Below are 13,439 nucleotides of genomic sequence, written 5' to 3' on the forward strand. Positions count from 1 at the left end.
TTGGTTGAGTTATAGAAAAGGTTGACTTGAAGGCTGAACTAGATTAAGTGGTAAATGAAGTGAAGCAGGGGTCTCAGTTTCATATCAGAGTGGCTCAATCTGCCACTTACTTTCCCTGTGCCCCACTGCCTAAATCCAGGAGGCTGACACCTGTGGATGGTATTATTGGACTCCCCTTCGGCTGTCTTCCTTTTGGCCAAAATCAGCAATTTTTAAATTGTCCCAGATGTTTCCAATAGGCACCAAGGTTGAGAACCTCTGCAGAACAGTTTCCTTAGCTAGTTAATTGAACCAGTAAATGAGGCTGAAATATCACAACTGCCCTTGGAAGAATAAGAACTCCAAAAGTTTAGAGAGGTGGGAGTGTTGAAGTAGATCCATTATATGCAAAGTGCCCAACACTTCTCCACCCCTGTTCTGCCTCACCCCTACTTTAGAAAACCTGTATGATGCTCCTCCATCTCAGAAATGCCGTGGTAGGAGAAAACTCTACTATAGGAGGCTCTGCAGGGATGCAGGGCTGTCTATCTGCCAGAGATGGGGGCTAGGGGATGCTGCTGTGGAGCTGGGTTCTGATTTCAATGGCAGTAATGGAATCCTGCTGTGGAGACTAGGAGGGAGGAAGTACCATAGTAGGCTGCAGAGACAGGGAGAGGTGACCAGAGTGCAGACCTGAAGGAATGTGATGGTGACTTACTGATCACAGCACCCTTAGGAATAGGAAAGATGAGCGGGTTACCAGGGTATTGGTTGATTCACATATCTGAAAACAAAACAAAACAAAACAAAACTCTGCGTTTAATCAGCAGGAACCAGACTAGTTTACCTGGAGAAAACTCTAAACGTACAGATGCCATCCCTCCACATGGTCCCCATCAGATGTACAGAGTCTGCAAAGGGAGAGAAGTGGACATTTTTTTGAAAAAGTATCCAAGTGACACTATTATGTCCTGACCAATCCCACCTCCTCTAAGGCTGAGAATGAGTGAATTAAATAATTTTTATTGGAGTCATTCCTGGGTCTAAGACTTCATAGCTCTGTGACAAGGCTAATCTTGTGTCAATCAGAATCCTTCAGCAGTTCTTCCCTGTCCTCCAGGAAACACCAAATTCTTTACCCCGGCACTCACTTCCTTGCAGTAGGGCGTCATGCTACATTTCCCGTCTCATCTTCCGCTAGTCTTGGAGCAGTGCTTCCCAACCTTTGTTATTCATGGCACATCTTGAAAATGATAATATTTGCCTGGCACTTTAGGGTAGATGGTCAGAGCTGGTCACAGCTGGAGGTGGCTGCTCTCAGAGCTCCAGTCCCCTCCAGGTCATCCCAAAGGCTGAGGACATCAGTCTCACACACCTATTCCCAGCTAAGCCACATCCTTGTGCTTCACCCAGGATTGTCTATTCTTAGTGCTCTTAAAAAGTCTTACTCATTATCACCTCAGCATCTTTACTTTCCCATTTCCTACACCCCCAATCTATCCCTCTCTGTCTCTCCAAGCCCCAGCACACCCTCTGATAAGCGGTGGGAGTCTAAGTCTTCCACGGCGTCTCCCCCACAGTGGAATTCCCAGGGCTTGATCTCAGGAGCTCGAATGGGAACTTGACACCGGATGGTAGTCAAACCGGAATCATCACCACACTTCACATGCGACCGCATGTTGCAGGGCCATGGCTCCAGAGCTCAACGGTTTTGAGAAGGCACCGCCAGCACCGCTGCCTTTCGGGGCAATGGCAGTGAAAGAATTCACACCGGAGTAGCTGGAACAGGAGAAAAGAACAGTGAACACCAAGGAGTGGCAAGGGGACTCCCGCAGACTACCTGTGAGGCTCTCTGAGGGACTGCCACACGATCTGCCAGTCATGGGCTTCCAGAGAGAAGTGCTGAGGTGGAGCGGTGGTGGAGACACTGTTTCCAGCCCCAGTCGGGATGGCCTGGGAAACATGGGGTAGACTGGGGCCTGAGCTTCTCAAAATCAGAAAGCACAGCTCATATCTCAGGGAGTGTGCATGCAGTGAATATACAAGGACTCACTCAATCAATATTACTTAAAATTCACTAAAATTGATCTGGGAGAGAGCCTTTATCAATTAATATTTTCAGTGGCAAGAAACAAAAGCTATGACTCAAGCAAAAGAAAGGAGTTTTCTGAAAAACTGTGGGGCAGTTCACAGATTGGAAGGAAAGGCTAAACATCCAAGCCTGAGAAAGGGCAGCAAGGATGTTCTACACAGGAGCTGGTGGGCTCCCTCAGACACTGCTGCCATGCCAGTGGCCTTCATTACCTGGGTGTCTGTCTGCACATGGTCCCAGTTCCCAGGAGACAGAAACTGTCTGGTCTAGCCACAGTCACATGTCCCCATCTGAGATCAAGGCAGGGGCACAGCATAGTCACATGGAATGGAGAAAGGGTATTTCCCCGAGGAGATGATTAACAGGACAGAAAAAGAGTAATAATTGACTCCACAACGCCCAATAGCCTTTTGTATCTGATTGACTTCTTGATTCACTGTCAACATTTCATCTAGCTTTACAGTTAACAAGACGATTTTCACATTTATTATCTAATCTCATTTTAAAAGTCCTGAGTTAAATTTTCTTTATATGCTGCTTTTAGAGATGAGGAAACTGGGTCTAAGAAAAGATGTTCCTTACACACAACGAAATCCAGATCTTCCAAGTACAAACTCCAAGCTCTTCCCATTATATAACACTATGCCCTTTAAATAATTTTCTTTTCCAAAATATGACATTTTGGAATCAGGTCTCCACTGATTTGGACTCAGTGCATGCAGTATTTTTTTCCAAAATACAAAAGTTCTGTAACAATATGAGCAAAAAATAATTCCTGGATCCTACGTCTATATCCATTATAAGCATTTTACTCAATTAAAATAAATTCAATAAATTTACTTAAGCATATAGAATGTGTCCCAGATGCCAGGGAATCAAATATATATGAGATCCAGTCTCTGTGCTCATATAGTTCAAATTAGGTCATCAAAATAAAAAGTACAACAGAGATGTTCTGGGAACAGTGTATTGTAATTAGTCCCTGAACACCAGGCTTCTCGGAATCAGGGGCCCTGTCTTTTTTTGCATTCCTAGCACTAATCACAGAGTCTGGGATGGAACAGATCCTTGATAAATACTTAGAAAATAAATAAATAAATGAAATCATAAAAAAAAAAAGATAAATGTAATGGAAACCTTTGAAAGAGACTGTTTTAATTTCTGTATGGGAAAGCTACATTTTGACAAATGGTAGGATGAGTTTGTAAGAATCCATGAAAACAATTCATCAGCAGGCTGGAATTTGCTGTGTAGGTGAGCATTCTTATGCTCATGACTGGAACAGTTGGAGCATAATCAGAGCATAATCATAATCCTTTGTCCTGTGCATTGAGTTGCATTGTTAGGTTGAAACAAATAGATCCTTCTGTTCCTACCAACAGATACTCCAAAAGCAGACTCGGTTTAGTTCCTTTAAGACCTGCTTCTAATCTTCTCACACCTGCTGCATTTAAATCTAACCCCTCTCCAAACACTTCTACAGTCTCAATTTTCTCGAGCTATCCATTTGTATCATGGAAATTGCCCATCTAGGCATTATTTTTTCATTGTTTTTCTCATATCATGTACACATTCCTTTATTTATTCAATAATCTACTAAGCATAAAGCCATCTACTGTCCATTCTGTGATTCTGGGACCTACATCCTTCCAGCTCAAACATAAAAACCTCCATCATTTCTCTCTAAGCTCATTCCTGCAGTCTGGAACTAACATGTTTTTCATCAGATATTCAGCAAAATGCTTGCCATCTGACAAACTTCACTGAAAGCATCTCCCTCCCAGATATTAGAACAAGGACCACTGTTGTCTTGGTTCGAGTCTAGCATCGACCCCAAATGATACATCCACTCCATTGCAGTTCAAGGGTCAAAGGGACAAAACCCAGGAAACCTACAGGGTGAATGAGAGTCACTTGAAATAATCTGGCACCTCCTGTCAGTTCAACAGTTGGAAAAATGGATTCTTGAAATACTTGGATCTACAAAGTTTAGGGAGTCCTGCCTAAGGGGACCCAAAAAGGAATGGTACAAAATTTAGTTGCCATTTTTGACCCACTTTGAAGGAAAGCATTTTTGGTGGCTGATTTAAATGTTAGTCTTCAATTCAGAGCTCATATTTGATCCTAGACCAAAATCTGTATCCCAAATTGCAAATGAAACTGTTAAAATACCCAGAATGGCCATGGTGGGGTAGTCTTCAGAAACAGCGCCAAAGGCACATGTACAAGCAAAGCCCTGGGCCGCTTTGCAAAACCTTTAACATATCAGCATCAACTCAAAACATCTGGCAGCTCAAAGGAGCCTTTCACTTCCCGGAGAGACGCCAGTCTTCTGTTGGTAGCACTGGAAGGTTCTGTCACAGGAGAGGCTTGTGGGGAAGATACAGTGGCCTGTGTGAAATACATTGGTGGGGGTCTGTCTCCTTTTTCATTGCCCCATATGCTAATGTACATGGTGCAAATTATCCTTTAAGTTGGCATGAAATGGTATTTTATGTTGCCTAGAGAAACTTGGAAACACTTTATCATCATCATTCAGATGTAGACCTTCTCACATAGGGGACTGTGTGGAACCAAGTAAGAGCCACTAATTAAATAATTATTAATAAAAACGTAATTCCTTAAGTGAATAAACTTGCAGCCACAGAGTTGTAAGCCCCAGATTGTCCATAAAAGCAGGAGAATACAGTGTTCTATTAATTGGATCTTCTATGTACAGAGTTGTGTAGGTCCCATACATACATAGACCACCAGTTTCAAAACATTAGAAGACAGCATGCTTACCTAGTATTAAAACCATACTGAGCAAAACCATGCCTGATTCAGCAGTGCCTCAGAATGTTATGTGCCTCAGGGTCATCATTAAACATGTGGTTTTTAAAAGTTGGGGAAGAATAAACTCATTCCCCACAGACCTATCCTGGGATGGGCAGTGTTAAGCAAATTCTTCACACTAACTTAGTTTCTTTTGATTTCTTTCTTTCTCATAAAGTGGAGCTCAGTGTATGAAAAAAAAAAAAAAAGAAATTCCATTGATTTGGATGTGGGAATCTGGATATAGGAACTCAGATTCCCACGTTCAGATAGAACCAGCCTTTTTTCTGTGCATGGTTTTACATGGCTGAGGTTATACCACATAGAAAAATTAACCTCTTCATTTCTCATTTAACAGTGCCTTTACATGTCATGGAAATCCTTTATTACATATCTTAATTGCAATGTAATATTACCTCAAATCAATCACTTGTAATATATCACTTTCCAGTACTGGACATTTATTTAAACTGTCTATGATTTAGCTATTATAAATACTGTGATCATCTTAATGTGTTCATCTGTATCTGATCATCTGCTTAAAATAATTCCCTGGAAGTGAAATTATAATCCAAGTGTTTGGTTCTTGGGTGTTAATTAAACTTACTGTGTAATCATTTCACAATATATACATAAATCAAGTCATTATGTTGGACACTGTAAACTTATTACATACGAATGTCAATTATATCTCAATAAAACTGGGGGGGAAATCAAAGTGTTTGTTTCTTGATGTATGTATCTATATCTGTATCTACCTACCTATCTATCTACATATCTTGACATACAGAGTCTCCCCAATTTATTCTCTCTATATGTTACATATATAAATAAATATGATATCATATAAATAAACATATGGTACATAAATAATTTATATATAAATACATGTATATTAAACATACACATAATTGTAACTGACTATAATCATAAAATAAAATAAAATCAGTTGTAAGATAAATAGGTACTAGGGATGTAATGTATAACATGGTAAGTATAAATTAACACCGCTGTTCATTATATGCGAAAGTTGTTAAAAGAGTAAGTCCTTAGTTCTCATCACAAGAAAAAATATTTTTTCCAATTCTTTGATTTTTTTATCTAAATGAGATGAATGTTCACTAAACTTACTGTGATGATCATTTCATGATGTATGTGAGTCAAATCATTGTGCTGCACACCTTGCTGTATGTCATTAAGTGAATGTACTCAATGCCACAGAGCGATACACTGGAACATGGTTAAAATGGTAAATTTCATGTTGCGTATATTTTACCCACCACTACACCTCCCCCAACCCCAAAAAAAGGAAAAGCGGTGGAGGCTTTTCTATTTTTTTCTTGGCCTCTCTGAGCCCGCTGCTGTCCATGAATCTGCCACGGCTCGCTAGCTGCTGCCAGGGGCTTCAGATCATCCAAGGAAGCTAATTAACTCAGAAACCCCACCCCAGCCGTTCTTCCAAATTAGCAGCAATGTAAGTAGAGCTGTAAACATAAGATATTGGAGACAAGAATCCTGGAAGAGGAGCAGCTGCTGCTTCACTATTGCTGGGTGACTGGAGACAAGGTTTAGGATTGCCACCAGAGGCCCTGACCACAGGCAGCCTCACCGTAAGTGTTCCTCACATTCCGCGATGGGCACATTTCTGGAAACACAGTATATACGTTGAAATTAATGAAATGAATCATTTTACACAGAGAGGAAAGTGGTAGTTGTAGTTCAGTTATATAAATAAAGCAGATGGTGCGAAACACTCTAAAATACGACGTCAACTCTTTAGAAATATAATTTAAACATAAAATTTTGCTTTGTTTATACAATGCACGCCCCTAAGAAGCCCATAAAATTCAACTTATTTCTTGGCTGAAATTAAACAGAAAGACAAGCAAGTCTAAATAAATGTTATAATAGCTATAAGAATATGTTAAAGAAGTAATCATTTTAAATATATGAAAAATTTAAATAGTAAAAAAAAATTGTTGTTGTTGTTGTTTAAGACTTAAGAGCAGCTAAAGTGTGCGGAGCACGTCCTCTGAGCCAGGCCCTGTTCCAAGTGCTTACTTGTACTCACCCTTCATTCCTCCCACGGCGCTACTAGCTAAGCTGCTACTACTGCCCCATCTTACAGATAAGGAAACTGAGAGCCAGAGAGTTTGGCAGCTTGCCCAAGGCTTGCAGTTAGCTGCAATGCTCTTCACCTACACACACTGCTCTTCCAGACTATATCTAGAATCTTACCCTGTGCATAAGATGGCTATGATCTGAAAGAAGAGAAAAGCTGAAAAAAAAAAGCATCTGCTGACTTTTACAAGCCCTCCAAGCACCTCTTTGAAAAAATAATCCTAATTCGTATCTAAAGAAAATTTAAAAGACAACGAGTTATGTTCTCCTGACTCTCACATTTAGTTAATTAAACTATTGCTATGCCTTCAGATTTTCCTCATGATTCAGATTGCTTCCTAGAGACATCAGCTGGAGCCTGACTGAGGACTGGTGAGGGGGAGCCTTCTTGACAGTAGATCCAGAGCGGCATCTTTCCCTGCACGCTGGGATCTTGGCACGGTTACTTTCCATCACAGGAGTCTGCTGCTGGGATGACAGTGAGAATGAGTGTTGTTCAAACTGAAATTCATCCTTTTTAGACCCTGCTCATTAGAAAGTCCAGAACGCTTTGCCAGCCCTACTTCCTGTCTTGAAAGCCTTTGTTACTTGCCTCTACCCAACTCAACTCCCACCACCAGCCCCAGGCTTCCTGCCCCTGGTTATAGACCCAGAGAGAAATCAATAAATCTTAAACATCTACTTACTGAATTCAACAATGGCAAGCCCAGGACTCAGGGCAGGAGAATAACTTCAAACTGGACCCATCTGCAAATGTTTGGAGGTTCTGATCACATCTGACTGGGGTTGGGGAAATGAGGGTTGGGTGGCTGATAATCTATCAGCACTCTGTGCTACTCAGTTAAACCAATGAGCATTCTCTGGGGAAGTGGCCAACAGCTACTCACTCACCTGACCTTGGACAGAAAGGAACTGACAAGTCCATCCTCCACAAAGCTGGGGGCTCAAGGGTTGCCATTAGTGACCAACTTATTTACTTATTTCCTGAGTTTTCATCTTTAGGACTACTTATCTATTCATAAAACAAAGATTATGCTATATTTATTTCCAAGATAATGTTCCAGTGTCAATATGGAAATTAGGACTCCAGCAGAGGACAGAGCATGGCCTCTACTACGGATTCTGGTTCTTTCTAAGGAGAAGCATTAGCACCAGAAATAACATGAGAGACTTCCAGGCCTCTCCTTTACTGTGTGACCAGAAGCAAATCATTAAGTAACCAGAGCTACAGGCTCTTGTTAGAAAATAGAGATAACACTCCTAGGTCTGCTTTTCACACCTGAATGGCGAGACGATCAAATTAAGCAATGTAAATAATCATGTTCATAATAATGTAACAATAATAAAAATGTTTGAGTGCTAAACTATTACCACGTTACCAAGGTGCTAAATGAGATGTTCCACCTATGAGCAAACTAAACAGTCACTTCTTAAAGGCGTTTCTAGATCTCATCTTCTGTAGTTTAGCAGATGGAAGTAAACTTTACTATTTAATTCTGTCAGATAATCACCTTCAATGAGTCCACGGTTGTTCAGTCCAGCCCACTGAGTTCACAACCCCTTCCAAACACTTTGCACATATTGTTTATATGATTCACTTGGAAATTAATTACATGCTGCTTAAGGGTGCTCTGTATTGTTATTTGCCTCTTTTTTAATGTTATTTTATGCACTCAAATATATGTCTCATCTCTCCAACTAGGTAGTAAATTGTTTCAGGACTATTTAATGAGCTTGCATGCATGTTTAAAGAAATTATATATATATATATATATCAAGGACCTAGTATAGTATTTAGCACATGGTAAGAGCTCAATAAACAGCAGTTTTAATTTTTTTCAAAGTATTTTATACAGACTTAGGTCCAGAGTATGTGCAAGTTATCAGTTAAGCATTGCATGTAGGAAACACCACACTGTGGGATATTGTTTGAAGACTTCCTTGAGCAATAATTACACAGGACTTGAAAAGAATACTCCAGGCCTGTATCAAATGACATTCCCAATTGAGCAACAATATTTAAGGGTTAAGAGGGGGCAGTGATGATGAACGCAGGCTTTGGAGTCTGGCAGACCCTGGTTTGAATGTCTACTCCAGCCCTTACTAGATGGGTAGACTTAGCCAAATTACATCACTCTGTCACCGCCAGATGAGAATGGTGACACCTGCTCCAGCAATGTGGTAAGAATTAAAGGAATCAATGTACGTGAAGAACTGACACAGAACCAAACAATATTAGTTACTCCTCTTATTAAGCCTCCAAAAATTTTATGTTCTAGGATTGAGTATAGGATAAAAATTAACATGTTCATAAGAGAGAGAAATGAGAACTTGGTCTGACAATCTCCTCGTCCACCAACCCAACCTTCACACTTTGAGAATTAAGTGGAATAGATAGCATATATATGAACACATTTAACGTATATATATTTTCTGGGAAAAAAAGTTTGAAATTCTAGAAAATGTATTCTGGTTGTTGAAAAGCATGCCTTTCTGGTTTAGACTAAAATTGGATTAGTGGCCATCAGGGAAATGTAAATCAAAACCAAAAGTAAGATACCACTTCATACCCACTAAGATGACTATAATTAAAAAGACAGACAATAACAAATGTTGTTGAGGATATAAAGGAAATTTTTGGAACCGTCATTCACCACTGGTGGGAATGGAAAATGGAGCAGCCACTTTGGAAAAATAGACTGACAGTTCCTCAAAATTGTAAGAATTACCATTAGAGTTGGCATTAAAGTTACCATATGACCCAGCAATCCCACTTTTAGGAATAAACCCAAAAGAAATAAAAGCATGTCGACACAACAAATACTCATCTTAGCTGTATTAACAATGGACAAAAAGTGGAAATAATCCAAATGTCCATCAACTGATGAACAGCTAAACAAAATGTGATATATCCATACAATAATTATTCCGCAGTGAAAGGAATGAAGTGTTGATGAATACTGCAGCATAGGTGAATCTTGGAAATCCTGTATCAAGTGAGAGAAACCAGTCACAAAAGGCCACATTGTATATGATTCCATTTATAAGAAAAGTTCAGAATGGGCAAATTCACAGAGACATAAAGCAAATCAGTGATTGTCTAGGGCTAGGAAGAATGGGGGAAAACAAGGAGAGATTGCAAATGGGTACAGTTTCCTTTTTGGAGTGATGAAAGTGTTTTAAAATTGATTATGGTAATAGTTGCCCAAGTCAGTGAATATACTAAAACCACTGAATCGTACACTTTAAATGAATGAATTGTATGGCTTGTGAATTATTTCACAATAAAAATGTTAATTTAAAAAGATTCCATTAGTGCTATATTAATTAGAAAGAACTCATTATCTCACAGAAAGTGAAAAAGAGCAAACCCCAGAAAACCCACTAACAGTAAAGATTAAAGAGTTTTTAAAATATGTAACTCTATCACTAAAATGTAACTATATTTGACAGTTGAATTTTTAAATGTGCTACAATACATGCAAAAATTAAGTTAGACAATAATTAATAAGACTCCATATCAGTGACATGTTTTCATAAGCTACATAGCTATTAAATTTATGGTTATAGATTATATAACTATTTTGAATGAAAAGTAATTAATTTCAAATTGCGTTTTGTTTCTAATCTTTAGTTTATGTCATCAAAATCTTGATAGATTTGTATTTATAGAATTTGTAGACCTTTTCTAGTCAATCAATAGAAATTGTATAAATATTATGGAGAGCAAGGTGTTACCAATACACATAGTTAAGAAACTGAAAAGATAAAGCATGTGTACCAACCATAATTTGCTACCTAATATGTTGTTCTAAGAATTGCAATTGGATATTTAGTAATATAGTGATCGGTGTGTCTTTTTACCTTTTTGCTGAAAATAATAGTAACTTCATGGAGTTTTCCTTTGGAGGCGGATTCTTACACATGCTTTCATGACTTTCTATGTTGGTAATTATATTCGGGCTTTATAGCATCAATATTTGACATTTTAATTTGAAAATGGTTTTCCTTCTTAAGCTACCTTGAAGAGTCCTGTATTTTATAGTTAAATTACTTATAAATAGATAAAACATTGTTGCTTAAAATACATTCACTCTGTAAATGTATCTAGTATGCAAATAAAATATTTTCTTATGACTTCTAGGAAAATAAAAGTGCCAAGTTTTAGAAAATTCTTTTAGAAAAGAAATAGATGTTGTGTAATAGATAATGCTATTTAATTCTAATGTAAAAAGAAGACAATCTGTGGTAATTTAAAACTTTCAGGAAAGTGTATCTGTAAGTCTTTGCAGAAGAGAAACATAAATTTTTATTAAAGTATAGTTGATATACAATATTATATGAGTTTGGGGTATACAGCATAGTGATTTGATAATCAAATGCATTATGAAATAATCACCTCAATAAGCCTAGCCCATTTGTCACTATGAAAAATTCTTATAGTATTATTGTGACTATATTCCTTAGGCTGTATATTGCATCCCGGTGACTGACTTATTTTATACCTGAAAGCGTGTACCTCTTATTAATCCCCTTCACCTGTTTCACTCAGCCACCAGCCCCAGCCTGCCTCTAGCAACTACCAGTTTGCTTTCAGTGTCTGAATCTGTTTTGTTTTGTTTGCTCATTTGTTTTATGTTTTAGATTGCACATATAAGTAAGATCATACAGTATTTGTCTTTTCCTGACTGACATTTCATTTAGCATAATGCCCTCTAGGTCCATCTAAGTTGTGGCCATTCACAAGATGCCATTATTTTTCATGGCTGAGTAAATCACTTCTTTATTCATCCATCAGTGGACATTTACATTGCTTCCGTACCTTGGCTCTTGTAAATAATGCTACAATGAACGTAGGATGCATATATCTTTTTGAATTAGTGCTTTTGTTTTCTTCAGGTGAGTATCCAGAAGTAGGACTGCTTGGTTGTATGGTAGTTCCATTTCTAATTTTTTGAAGAACATTTCATACTGTTTTTCACAGTGGCTGCACCAATTTATACTTCCACCAATAGTGCACAAGGGTTTCCTTTCCTCCCCATCCTAACCAGTTATTATCTCTTGTCTTTTTGATGATGGCCATTCTAACAGGTATGAGGTCACATCTCATCGTGGTTTTGATTAGCATTTTCCAGATGATTAGTGATATTGAGCATTTTTTCATGTATCTATTGGCCATTTGTACATCTTCCTTGAAATGTCTATTCAGATCCTCTGTCCATTTTTTAACTGGGTTGTTTGGTTTTTTTGATATTGAGCTGTGTGACTTATGTAATTTGGATATTAATCCCTTAGTGGATGTATCATTTGCAAATGTCTTCTTTCATTCAGTAGGTTGCTTTTTTGTTTTGTGAATGGTTTCCTTCACTGTGCAAAAGCTTTTTAGTCTGACATATTCTCATTTGTTTATTTTTGCTTTTGTTGCCCTTGCCTGAGAAGACAGGTCCAAAAACATATTGCTAAGACTGATGTCAAAGAGTGTAGTGCCTTTGTATTCTTCCAGGAGTTTTAGGGTTTCAGGTGTTACATTTAAGTCTTTAATTCATTTTGAGTATTTTTTGTATATGGTACAAGAAAAATATTCCGGTTTTATTATTTTGCAAGTAACCCTCTAGTTTTCTCAATACTATTTATTGAGGAGGCTGTCTTTTCCCCATTGTATAGTTTTGCCTTCTTTGTTGTAGATTAATTGACAATATATGTGAGGAATCTTCCTAACACTCACTCTGATTAAGGATCATGGATCACAGGGAACGCTAACATGGAATTACATGCATTTACATGTTAGCTTTAGAAAATAGCTCAACTTTCAAAGAAGTGATAATTATTAGATGAATCATAAAGAAAGTCTTTAAAAGTCAGTAAAAAGATAGAAATTTCAAATTTATTCCTCCCAGTACCATAATTTGACATACTTAAAACTATTCTTGTAGCCAGAAGTACTATAGAAATCTGGAAGTCATTCTGATTTTAAAAGACAACATTTTCAGCAGCTTACAGTTCCCTTTTAAGTGAAAATTAAAAGCCATGGTTAATGTTTCGTTTTAGTTGGATTTGTTACCCTGAACATTAACAAGATAAAGCTAATGGAAGTAACAAAATATATACTAGATATAACTTAATTTCAGATTACTGAATATGCATTGTATATGGTGAAAATACATTGAATATATGTAACATATTTAAAATTACTAAATGCTATCCACACATTTTTCAAAGGCAGAAAACCAACTTTTCAAAGATCTAACCAAAACCTCCTTATGTACATGCTTTTGAGAGAAATCAAATTGGAGTTCTCAAATTATTTAAATAAACTGATTTGTAATTGCCCAATGGAAATAAGTAAGTTTAGATTAATTTTATTTTAAATGTATAAAAAAGAGCCCAACGTGTGTGTGTGTGTAAATTTTAGCAATAAATTTAGGGCCAAGCA

General features: G+C 37.8%; 1 long non-coding RNA gene across 2 annotated transcripts in view; it reads right to left on the minus strand.

Moving 5' to 3' along the window:
* Positions 1 to 779: 779 nt before the first annotated feature.
* The window catches only part of LOC116665380, a 162,721-nt gene continuing 150,061 nt past the window's right edge, over positions 780 to 13,439 (minus strand). For both annotated transcript variants that reach the window (XR_004321973.1, XR_004321974.1), the window contains one exon: positions 780 to 1,758. This is a non-coding gene — a long non-coding RNA (uncharacterized LOC116665380). The remainder of the gene's footprint in view (positions 1,759 to 13,439) is intronic.

This window comes from Camelus ferus, chromosome 8 (assembly GCF_009834535.1).
Source record: "Camelus ferus isolate YT-003-E chromosome 8, BCGSAC_Cfer_1.0, whole genome shotgun sequence".
NCBI lineage: Eukaryota > Metazoa > Chordata > Mammalia > Artiodactyla > Camelidae > Camelus > Camelus ferus.